General features: G+C 43.7%; 1 long non-coding RNA gene across 1 annotated transcript; it reads left to right on the forward strand.

The window, feature by feature from the left end:
• Positions 1-10,761: 10,761 nt before the first annotated feature.
• LOC115548447 (uncharacterized) lies at positions 10,762-11,176 on the forward strand. The gene is made up of 3 exons (XR_003977591.1): positions 10,762-10,821; positions 10,892-11,003; positions 11,116-11,176. It is a non-coding gene; the product is annotated as an uncharacterized LOC115548447 (long non-coding RNA).
• The last annotated feature ends 2,053 nt before the right edge of the window (positions 11,177-13,229 follow it).

Consider the following 13,229-nt stretch of genomic DNA (forward strand, 5'->3'; position numbering starts at 1 on the left):
TGTTGTATTCCCTGCGCACGAGGGCTACTGAATCGGCTGATCACCACAGCAGTGGGCGCTACAGAAGTGCCAGGTGACATTCATGCTTACGTAGGAATCAGATATAATCAGTTGAACTTGAATGAGATACCACCTGAGGAACCCGAACCTATCCAGTTACAATGTATAGAATAAAATGCCACCATTTGTAGCACCTGTGTCTAAGATAATCAATATCCTGGATTTACTTGAATAATTAATTATTGAACCACCAAGAAGAGTTGTGTCTGTTATTATATAGTATTGTTTGGTTGCGAGTACAACCCGTTATTTCTGAATCGCTGCATTGATAATGGTACTGTTGATCTTCCTTGAGACGATTGTTTTACAGGCCACCTGTTGCTGACACGACGACGACGGAGAACCTGTTTGGAGGCTCCCATGATGTGGGAGTAACCTCTCTGAGTTGAGCCCTTGACAAGGAGGGACGAGTCTTTGGTTCATGAATTACAGGCCCGACGGCGACAGAAAAAACAATGACTACGATAATAACATCGCCCAAAACCACCCACATGAACCGGCGCACCAATACACAAAGATCACTTGAACTCCCCAAATCCATGCCCAAACCACCCACATGAACCGGCGCACCAATACACGAAGATCACCTGAACCCCCCAAATCCATGTTAGCTTATCAATCATTTTGAAATTTTAAAATTGTATTATGACCACCAATTTTTACGTTACTTTTGCACCTGTTGAATATTTTATGACCTTGTTGCACATAACCAAAAGTATTAGCTCAGGATTTCTATGGATAGTTTTGTTTGTGTGCTGTTTGGCCATGTGATTGTATGATAACAAGATTTATGTTCATTGTTGTATTGTTAAATAATGACCTGTATTTCCAATGAGACCCACAAGGTGAATGCCGTCTCAGTATTATGGGCGCGTAGTGGTTTTTTCCCTCTCTTCAAGAGTTCTTCCCACAACGGTTGATGGTGTCGATGATTGATCCTACTTTGGATATGTTTTTCGGTGTGGTAAATGGTGTTTATGATTTAAAATATTATTGTATGGTCATCTGAGATGACCAAGGAGGGACTGTTACGTATTTTAGGAACACAAGCTGTATTTCCCTCACTTAACCAATAGGGGGTAGGACCAAACATATAAGCCGTAAATACTACACATAGCCACAAGGGAAAGCAGGACATTACTGAAGGCTGCAATAGATACTTTAGCCACGGAGGGCAGCACCACAGACCAGGCGAGGAAAACCGAAGATTACGTCACACCGGTCCCTCTCCAAGTCTTCCGGTCCTCGCTGAGTCCATAAGAAGCCTCCAGCTCATGGAGGCAGATCAGAACTCTCTCGGCAGCGATTAGACATACGTGGGTTTATGCCTTTGATCAGCTAGGAGAATACTCTCGCACGTGCTTAGAACACATCTTCAATATCTCTTTACTTCAGAGCATCAGTTTACCATACCGAAAATACTTTATACAAATAAAGTCTCTTTAAAGCTATTCCTTTGGATTCGATCACTTTCCTGGAAGAACTCAGCAAATGCAAGAACACGGTTTTGGGTTTCATAACTGTGCACATGCACAGAAATAGCGATCTTTTTCACGAAATTGGACCCTCACAAACTATATATTACATGAAAGCTGAGCCTCCACTTATTCCAACAGTCCAAATCATATCATTCTGTGACTAAAACTTCTGTGACTAAATAACAACTTAAGAAGAAACGTCCCCTTTCTTTTAACAACCAAAAATGAAGTATTACCTTTGTGATTTTTGTCCACAAAGTTGATTCTGGTCGAATAAAACCACCATAAACAGATTACCCAGTGTCTGGGCCAAAAATTGCAACTAAACATGGTATTTTCAATCAATGAATAAGAGAAGGTTTCTTAGGAAATAGGTAAATTGCCTTCAATCAGAAAACATATTCTTCAGCGCAATCTAGTGGCCAATGCCATATCTTTATTTGCGAGTGTTTGGCTTGGTGCATTTGAATATATTGGCCCTGAAATTTAAATAGAGGTGTCAAGTGTCAAAATTGTAAGATATCTACCTTTATTTGTGTCTCATAGTAAGACATCGCTCCCAAATGATAACGACCAACTGATAATTATTTTAGGTGGAAATGTTATCTTCCACTTATGCCGTGTTCCATGGCTTTATTCACTTTAACCAAGTATCATCCCCATTGAATATTTCACTTGCACAACAACCTTTCTTTTGGCACAAAGATGACATTATCGCCCTTGCAGTTGTGGAGATATACTCTATTTACTTTGGGCATGTTCTTTCCTGAAAAAAACGTTTCCCCTGATATCGAAAATGGTATAGAATATCGATATTTTTCCAGGTATAGTGTTAAAGTTAGAAAATCCAGTATCGTGACTGACAACACTACTAGAAACGCGATTGTGATTATTCAGTTAGAGCTACAAGAAACGTGAAAGTTAAAAAAGACATATCTTTGCTACTACCTCTGACATTTAGTTAAGTACATTTGCATGAAATCATGCAGGTCTACATGTAACTCCGCTCGATAAATAAGTAAACAAATGGAAGTTTGTTATTTTTTAAACACAACATGTGTGGAAGCTAACATTCAGCTTCAGTCTGAGCTAGGATGATTTTTCTGAGCCCCCCCAAAACCAGGCCGCGTGCCTGGCAAAAAGAGGCCTGTTCAAGATTCTGATTATAATTTGGGCAAGTGAACATCACATTCGGGCAAGTTGAACCTGACTGCTTTTGAAACCTTAATGTCAACCCCTGGTGCTATCTTACAGGGCCCCGTTTCCCGAAAGCATCTTTAGCCTAAGTGGATCGCAGAGTGGGTCGTACGAGCATCGTACAGTTTTCACACCGTTTCCTGAAAGCATCTTTGGTAACGAACGTCTTGAAAACGCGCGTAGCTAACGAGTGCTCCAGGGTACTCGTAGGACGCTAAGAGCCTCGTTAGCCTACTATAGCCTCAGTGGCGTAACCAGCGGACATTCCTAGTATTGGATGCGTTTTATTATAACACATTGTAATGGTGTATCATGTGCGTCTGAGCCTAATGTGGGCCATTATGTTCTTAGTTTGAGAGAGACAGTCCAGGAAATGTTTGAGCAGGCAGGGCACTTCAAATGTGTGAGAGAAAGTGGGGGGGATTTTGTGCAGACTGACATAGGCTACTCATAAAACGTAGCCTAAAATGATGTAAAAAAAAAATAAAATAAAAAAGTAATAGAAATATTAATTATAAAAATATTAAAAAAAAATGCAAAGGAGCAGGCAAAAGGCTGGGATATGGTGGGGATTGTTCACGTTGACGGGAATGTTTAGTGACATGTGGGAGGGTGGAGGGCAAGGGCGTCAGTTTGTTTTTAGAAGTGGTGGGGACAATAACCGAGTGTGGTCTGAAAAGTGCTGGGTACCCTTATGTAAGCTATTCATCCATTGAATGCTGCATTACAATATGCTCTACAGTGTATTGTCAGGTGTTGAAATTATTCGAATATTCGAATACTGGTTCGGAAAATTAGTATTTGAAGCTTAAATCAGTATTCGGAGCTTCGTTATTTTTTTTTTTCCACGTGACTTTACCAGAGCGAGGGAGGCAAACTAAGCGACACCAAGCAGAGAAGCGAGAGAGGTGGAGGAAGAATATATATCTTGTTTCCCTTTACTTTATAACACAACATTAGCGGGATCTCTGGAGGAAAAGTAAAACTTAAAACCTTAGCTTAGTTGTGACTGGCTTGCTGCAGAGCGTGAGCGTCTTGGGAATACCCGGTCAATATAATGGATATAATATGGACACATAAGACAATCAATATTCTGTATTTGTTATGGATTTATTGTACAAATTCCCTGAAAAGATGCACGTTCCAGGATGAATTGAAAAGCTCCCGTAAGGGCTGAGATGGCAGAGAACAGCTGATTTGGAACGGAGCAACAGCTGTTAGCTTTCACGGGGAAAAACGAAGGAACTTCAACCTACGTAGGCCTACTAATTAACGTTCAAAACCTATTAAATCTTCAACAAAATATGCAGATACTGTCAAAATCGGTTCCAGGGAGTATATAAGGATTATTAATGTTTTTGATGGTGTTTTTTTCTGGAACGAGTATTCGAATATTCGCTCGGAAAAACCAACGAGTATTCGAAGGCTGAAAAATGGCATTCGGGCCAGCCGTATGAAGATCCTATTCGAACAATAAAAGTTGAAAACCACAGTTATTGTTTTGGCTTGTTTTGCAAAACGGCGTTGGAAACACCAGGGTATTGGCTCGGGATATGTAGGCCTAATACTAATACACACAGGACAAAGAACAGTGTTGGCAATTTAACACTTATCTTGACATCCACAAAGTTTACCAGACAAACAATGCCAGACTGTAAAGGGGGTACGAAATGAAACGAGGTACTGAACATAAGCCTTTTGAAGACGAGCAAGGGCTGCTGGTAGCATATGTTATGCTGCATTAAAAAAAGAAGAAAAATACAAGCACCCAGAGGAGAATTGCATCAGCCAAATCCTGACCACCAGTAAACACTTAATTGCGAAGGACCAATGTAGACTTCACTCGTTACAACATCATAAGAAAATTGTACGCAAATAAAATCCCCTTCAGTTTAGGATAATCACACAGGTTATGCGAGAACATATTTATGTCAGGATAGGCCTACCAGGCTCCAAGTCGTCGCATACCTCAATCAGACAAAACCAACTATAACCACATTGGCATAGCAATCGCACCGTGTGTAGCTGCTATTAGCTGCAATATATATATACAATGCATACTAACTGGAGCACCAACCAGAATCAGATCACAATCGCTTAGGACCGTGGGTAACCTTTGGCCAGGTCATCACGATTCACGAGCAAACAGAACCAGCAGCAAAGTTTACGTAAACCATTTTCTTACCTTATGTGGCCCTCCACATGCAGGCTAGATGATGTATCCATATCGATATCCAGTGTCACAAACATGCTTTTTATAGGAAGCAAAAGCACCGGCTATTTTCTGAATAAAAATGTCAATTTTGGCTGTCTGTCTTGAAACTTCTCCAGTGCGTTCACACCAAACGCAACGGGACGACAAGATCCCATACAAAGTGAAGGTATAGACGCGTATTGGGCGAATCTTTTTGATTTGTCGCGCCACACTTTTGCCGTGCACAGGCGAGCGCGTTCACGAGGATTTGTGGCGCGACAAATTTCAACTTTGACACGAATTTCGCGTGATGACAGCCAATCAGCGTTCAACAGCGTGGCCACTGAGTGACATGTGTAACGTAACAGCCAATCAGCGTTCAACCGTCAAACTCAGCGCAGTGCAGTCCGGGGTGTACTGCAGCATGGAGGAGAAAGTGATTGTTGCCGTTTGCGACTCTCGGAGCTCTATATATAATAGTAGTATATAATATAATATAATTGTATATATAATATCACGGCCAAAAGCTCTGTGTGCCTCCGGATGGCCGTAGCGCGGGGAGCTCTCGTACCCTGCGTTCACACCAAAAGATGCATTTGCTGCCCGAACGCGTTGACGCCTTAAGGTGCGGCCACACCAGACGCGTATCTCGCGTAGCCTACTTCGCGTATGAAATCGCCATTTTTTCCATAGGGAACCATTGGTTTACGCGCGTATTACGCGTATTTAGCAACATTTTACGCGCTTATAGCGCGTATGTGGCGCGTATATTTACGCGCTATACGCGTGTATATCGCGTACATTTCAAGAGTTAAAAAAATTGAACTTTTTACGCGAAATACGCGAGATACGCGTCTGACGAGACACGCATTGCCCAATCAGCGTTGAGCTTGACCCGACGTCACTGGCAGAGAGTAGTGAGCTTGGACAGAAGCATACGGCCGACATCTTTCTTTATTCTGTGCGGAAATAGTAACATAGTTACGCCATTAAATGCTTTTATGGAAACATTTCTAGCGAGAAATGTGCATTTTACTTTCATAATGTTCACTCGGTGAATGTGAAGGATGTTTGGTTTGATAGTTATGACGAAGAGGGAACGCTCCGTTCACTTGCATGGACAGAGTCTCTGGTTACTAAGCAACCTCAACGTCTTGGCGGACTATTTCTCTGCTGGGAAACACACCAGACACACCATGTGAAGTTATTTAACCCGATTATTGTTATTTATATCCGAGATTATTTAATCTAACCCGATCTAAACTCTATCACCCAAACACGGCGGCGTTGGGGTTTCCTACCTCGGACTCCAGCGCAGCCACGGCCGACAACTTTCTTTATTCTGGGTGGAAATAGTAACATACTTACGCCATTAAATGCGTTTATGGAAACATTTTTAGCGAGAAATGTGCATTTTACTTTCGTAATGTTCGCTCGGTGAATGTGAAGGATGTTTGGTTTGATAGTTATGACGAAGAGGGAACGCTCCGTTCACTTGCATGGACATGGACTCATCTAGGCGAGTGACGTATGCGCGTATGGCGCGTATTGCGCGTATGTGACCATTTTTGACACAAAATGGTCAAGCAACATTTTACGCGCGTATCTCGCGTAAAAATTACGCGAGATACGCGTCTGGTGTGGCTGCACCATTAGTTTTGCGGCGCGTCAAATCAAGTTTTGCGGCGCGTCAAAAGTTTTGCAGCGCGGCAAAGGTTTTGCGGCGCGTGAAAAGTTGAAATATTTCAACTCGAGCAGCATTTGACGCGCCGCAAAATACGTGACCGCGCCCGCCGCCCGTGCCCGGCAGCGGGCACGGGCATGCCGCGCCGCAAATCAAATTTTGCTGCCCGTTTTCTCGGCAGCAAATGCTGCGGCAGCAAAGCAGCAACGCGTCTCTACATTCACTTTGAATGGGATCTTGACGCGCGTCAACTTTTTGCATCTTTTGGTGTGAACGCAGGGTATAGGGATTGGGCTTCTCGGGAGTCGGGGTTTGTTTACCGGCGTTGCTATGGGTTCCGGGGCCCGTTTCAGAAAGCAGGTTTAGAATAGAATAGAATAGAATAGACTTTATTTGTCATTGTGCATTGGATACACAACGAAATTTGTTTGTGCAACCACTAACAAAAGTGCAGTTGTGCAGGGTGGAGGGTAGGAGTGTAGTGTGATTATTAAGTTCTGTGATGGCCCTGGGGATGAAACTGTTCTGCAGTCTGGAGGTGCGGGCTGTAGTCGCCCGGTAGCGCCTGCCAGAGGGTGAAGAGATGGTTTGCGGGGTGAGTCTCATCCTTTAAAATGCCACATGCTCGGCGGAGGCAGCGCGTCCTAAAGATGTCATCCAGGGGAGGCAGTGGAAGTCCAACTATTCTCTCAGCAGACCTTATGACCCGACTGAGGGATTTCCTGTCCTTTTCTGTGCAGTTGACGTACCATGCAGTGATACAGTAAGTGATCACACTTTCAATGCAGCAGTGGTAAAAAGTCTTAAGCAGCTCGGGAGACAGGTTGTTTTTCCTCAATATTCTCAAGAAGTAGAGCCGCTGTTGTGCTTTCCTTACTGTGGCAGTTGTGTTCATCACCCATTTCAGGTCCTCTGAGAGCATAACCCCCAGGAACTTAAAGCAGGAGGTCCTCTCTACTTCCTCACCATTGATGATGAGGGGTTGAGGGTTCGCCTTTTGCCGCCTGAAGTCGACTATGATTTCTTTTGTCTTTCTGACATTCAGGGTCAGGTTGTTTTTTTGACACCATTCTGTCAGTCTGTCAACTTCGTCTCTGTAGGCACTTTCATTCACATGGGTGATTTGTCCTACCACAGTGGTGTCATCTGCAAATTTGATCACAGTATTTGAAGGATTGGTGTTGGTGCAGTCATATGTGTATACGGAGTACAGCAGGGGACTCAATACACAGCCTTGTGGAGCTCCAGTGCTGAGGGACAGGCTCGAGGATTGGTGGGGACCCAGTCTCACTGTCTGCGGGCGATCTGTTAGGAAATCCTTAATCCACATACACAGGCTGTAGCTGAGGCCCAGATCAAGAAGTTTGGTGATCAGCCGGTTGGGGACGATGGTATTAAAAGCCGAGCTGTAATCTATAAAGAGTAGTCTTACATATGTCTCCTTCTTGTCCAGGTGTGTCAGCGTTGAATGGAGGGCTGTGACGATAGCGTCCTCAGTGGACCTGTTTTCCCTGTAAGCATACTGATGCTGGTCCAGGGAGCGAGGGAGGAAAGCCTTAACGCGCTTCGCCACCAGCCTCTCAAAGCACTTGGCGATGATGGGAGTGAGCGCCACAGGTCTATAGTCATTTAAGGTGCTGATGTTACTTTGCTTGGGCACAGGTATAATAGTGGCTGTTTTAAAACAGGTTGGTACGACCGCTTTGGCTAAAGACATATTAAAAATGTCCGTAAAGACATCTGCAAGCTGGTATGCGCATTCTTTGAGCACTCTTCCTGGAATGCCATCTGGTCCCTCTGCCTTCCTTGTGTTCACAGACCTGAGGATGAGTCTTACCTCCTCTGCTGTTACCATGGCTGTGTGGTCTGTGCCAGCAGGTGGGGGAGCAGCTCCATTATCTAGCCCAGGTGTCTCGAAGCGGGCATAGAAGTGGTTGAGCTCCTCTGCTAAGGAGGCATTGATGTTTGTCGGTGGGTTGCGGCTTCCCCTGTAGTTCGTGATCTGTTGTATGCCTTGCCACACTTGTGTTGGGTCTCTGTTGGTGAAGTGGCCCTCAATCTTCTCCCTGTAAATGGCTTTGGCCTGCTTGATGCCTTTTTTCAGGTTGTGCCTGGCTATGCTGTACTGTGCTCTGTCACCTGATTTGAAAGCTGCGTTGCGCTCCCTCAGAAGGGCCTGTACCTCCCCAGTCATCCAGGGTTTCCTGTAAGGGGGAATCCTGCTGCGGGTGATGGTGGTGATATTTTCAATGCAGGTCCTGATGTAACAGAGGACAGCGAAGGCATACTCATTTACATCCTGATTAAAAAACAAGGTCCAGTTTGTTCTTTCAAAGCAGTCCTGGAGCTGTAGAGATGCATCTTCAGGCCACTTCCTAAACGTTTTAATGGTAGCTTCTTGTTTTTTAATGATGGGGCGATATGCGGGAATCAGGGATAGTGACAGGTGATCAGACTGGCCCAGGTGTGCGAGGGGTGAGGCCCTGTATCCCTTTCTAATATTTGAATACACACAGTCCAGAATATTTTTTCCTCGAGTTGCGCACTTTACGTGTTGATCAAAGCAAGGCAGCACCGTCTTGAGGTTGACATGGTTAAAGTCACCAGCCACGATAAAAACGCCCTCTGGATAAGTGGTCTGCTGTTTGTTTATAGCTGCTAGTAGATAGTCAAGTGCTGCATTAACGTTGGCATCTGGTGTGATGTATACAGCGGTTACCACGGTAACGGAGAATTCGCGTGGTAAATAAAATGGTCTGCATTTGACTGCTAGCATCTCTAGATCAGGTGAACAATGCTGATCAATGACAGTGGAGTTTGTACACCAGTCCTTATTTACATATGTACATAGTCCTCCTCCACGGCTCTTACCAGAAGCCTCTGTTCTATCGCTGCGATGAAGTGAGCGACCTGCCAGCTCCACTGCTGCATCTGAGATCCCCGAGTGTAGCCAGCTTTCCGTGATAACGATGATGGAGCTGTCTCGTATGGTTGACCGCGTCGATATATCTAGATGAAGCTCGTCCATCTTATTTCCTAGAGACCTGACATTTGCGACGTAAAGACTGGGCAGTGGTGGTCTGTTTGGAGCCCTTTTTAGCCTAGCCAAGTCGCCAGACCTGCAACCCCGCTTCTGTTTACGTTCCCTCCTCCGTCTTCGGGGTATGCCGCTCGGTGTATCTATCCATGGAGACGCCGGTGTTCTAGCTATTCCCGGAGGAATCCCATGCGAGTGTTGAAAGGCACTCGTTATCGGAATTTGGCATGTTCTACCGAAGTGAAATAAATCCTCTCTGTTGTAGACAATATTTGACGATTGATTTGGTTTCATTTGACTGATTTCACTGCATTGTTTTTGGGAGCACTGAGCCGCTGCGACTATGCGCGCCGCCATGGCAACGGCCATAAAGTTTAGTGAAAACTCTGAGTTAGTTAACCCTGAGATGAGGGAAACTCTGGTTTTTCAGTTTCACAAAGCCAGTTCAGCTTTACTCTGAGTCAGTTACCCTGGCAACATACTCCGTGAACCTAACCTGCTCGCTGGCAGGTTTTCTTCAACTAACCCCGAGTTTCTCCTGCTCTTAAGTTGAAGCCTGCAGACTGAAGGCAGTGGCAGACATGGCGTGTCCTTTTATTGAAGAGCCAGTTGATGTCGAGGCGCAAATACTTGGATGTTTTATCATTCCCTGATGAGTAGCTACCTGTTTGAGCGTTTCCGTTTCTCTGCATCATCAATAATTTATATAAACAATATTCTCAGCCCTCACATCGCTCACATGACACATCGTGGACACGCTCTCAGTTCCGAGCAAATTCTTTGTATTGCACTTCGGTTTTTTGCCAACGGCAGTTTTTTGTATAACGTCGGTGATGCAGAGCATGTGTCCAAGGCAACTGTCTGTCGGGCTGTCCGAAATGTGACACTTGCACTGAAACGGCTACTATGCACGTTTGTAGTGTTCCCAAGTCACAGACCCACCAGACTTCTCAAAGAAGAGTTCCACAGAATTGCAGGTATCAGTCTAAGCAGTAATTCATTTATGTCATAAAGCTTTGAGACTTGAAGCACTAATCAGTCAATTTGATATATTTTAGGGTTTCCAGGTGTGATTGGCTGCATAGATGGCACTCACATTCCTATCATAGCTCCTTCAATAAATGAAGGAGATTATGTGAATAGGAAATCTGTCCACAGCATTAATGTACAGGTAGGCCTAAATAGTAGCCCAAATGAAACATGCTTCACTATACAGCTAATTACTGTTCTCCACTGTGAAGATCATATGTGACGCAGCCCACATGATAAATAATGTGGAAGCGAAGTGGCCTGGGTCTGTGTATGACTCACGAATGTTTCGTGAGTCTACACTGAGTGCCAGATTTGCCCGTGGTGAGTTTATATATATAGTTTATATATCCAGTATATAGTTATATCCTATGATCAATATTTTGTTTCCTCCTATTACAACTGAAACAATAAAGTGTATCTTGTATTATCATAGGAGAGTTTGATGGTTATCTACTCGGAGACAGAGGGTACCCCTGCCAGCGCTATCTGCTGACCCCTTACCCTGACCCTGACCCTTGCCCACAGCAACACTACAACTTGGCTCACTGCAGGACACGAGCCAGAGTGGAGATGACAATCGGCATACTCAAGGCCCGGTTCCAGTGCCTTCGTAGGCTCAGGGTCACCCCGGAAAGGGCTTGTGACATTATAGTGGCATGTTTGGTTCTCCACAACATTGCCACTATTGGAGGAGAACAATGTCCTACTCTTTCCCCCAATGATCCAGATAATAATCCTGACCCCCCTGCTGATGCACGAGATGGAAGAGCTGAGAGACATGATATGCTTCAATCATTTCTAACTGACTCTGCCTTTTTTCTGTTGGCAATAATGGAGGTCAAATTTCAAGATAACCAGAAAACACAAATTTGGAGACTTGTATGTATAAAAGGCATTTAGGTGTTGCTTTCATATAGACAATATTAAATACTGGCAGTGTTGGGATTTTTCTTTGTTTAGCAGATTTCCCTAATTACTTAAATATATCTATCACATGTTGAATGCAGCCACTAAATGCTGTTTAATGAGGGCAGGCTAAACAACATCACAATTGCTTGTACTTAAATTATACCTTATCTGTTTGAACTACATTTTTATATTTCATTTTTAGTTGTAGCCAAGTCCGTTTGGGGCCTGTTGTGTTACAACTGTGCGCACAAACACACATATGGAATATAATTGTTGAATAAGTGGAACATTCAAGAGAAAACATTTTATTTTTCTCAAATACTCTGACTCGGTCAGCTATTTTTTTCCACGCGAGCTCCCGCTTTTTGGCTGCTGCCATAGTATTGCTTTTTAGTAAAAATATATGCTTGCTTTCTGCATATGCAGTCATTAAGATTTGAAACTCCGCTGGGGAGAAGTAGGAGGATCGAGGCTTGTTAGTACTTGTTGCCATGGTGAATCATGTTATCTGTGTTCCATTGATGAGGGCTTTTTATATCCTCATGCACGAGCTTCACTCAGAGTTACCTTGACTCAGAGTTGATTGAACTAAGCGTTATCACCTGTTCTGAAACCGAAAATTCAGAGTTTTACAGCTCAGAGTTGGTCAACCTAGAGTTAAGGTTTTAACTTAGAGTTTGTTGAACCTGCTTTCTGAAACGGGCCCCCGGTCACCAATTTTTTATTTGTAAACATTCGGAAGCGCGCGCAGGGTGGTGGCAGAAAACAGCGAAAGGGTAGTTATTTATAACGGCAAAAGGACCACTCGGATAATAATACAAGTAGCCTAGATAGATTTTTAAGATTATAGTTAATATTGATTAGATCTGATTAGTAAAATGTTTTCGACATATTTCAATAGCCTGTCACCCAGTGATAAACAGTTATTTAGCCAAATTGACGTTAGTGGGCAGTGGGATACGTCTTCCAGATCCGTTTGCCATAGCACCTTGTCAATGGTTAAATGATGAAACGAAATGGCCTAGCAACCAGTGGCCAGAGATTTATAATTACCTAATCGAAACTCCAAGTGTATAATAATAAATAATAATAATACATTTAATTTAGGGTCCTATATGTATATACCCGGGAGAAGCTAAAAGTGTACAAGTCTCTGGATGCTTACAATTTTGTTCTGTGTGGTCATGTCCAAGACATACTATGGCATGATTACAATGTTCAAAACTTTGTTGTGATGAAGACGGAGGTTCTGCCTAGCCAAAGACAGGGAAAGAAGACAGAATTGTACAAGGCCTGGGTTATCGTCAACAAGACCAACAACTGTATTCGAACTGCACCTGATGGCTGGGTATGTAAACCAACATAAGTTTACTATTGTAAATGTTCATTATTTACCCAATTGTCAGTGTCAGCAACGTATATGTAAAGCCTAACGTACAAAAAATGTTTTGTTCAGGTTAGGGTCATGCTGCAGCCATGCAGCTGCACTAATGTTCAAAGTTGAGGTGTGGGTCAGGATGGGAAAGACGGAGAGGTGCTGTACTTCAGGGACAAATATGTGGATCCACACATCCAAGAGAGAGGTGAAACCAGCCAGACTAAGCGAGATCAGCTTCAGAAAGGCTAAAAGGACAGACA

Source organism: Gadus morhua, chromosome 1 (genome assembly GCF_902167405.1).
Source record: "Gadus morhua chromosome 1, gadMor3.0, whole genome shotgun sequence".
NCBI lineage: Eukaryota > Metazoa > Chordata > Actinopteri > Gadiformes > Gadidae > Gadus > Gadus morhua.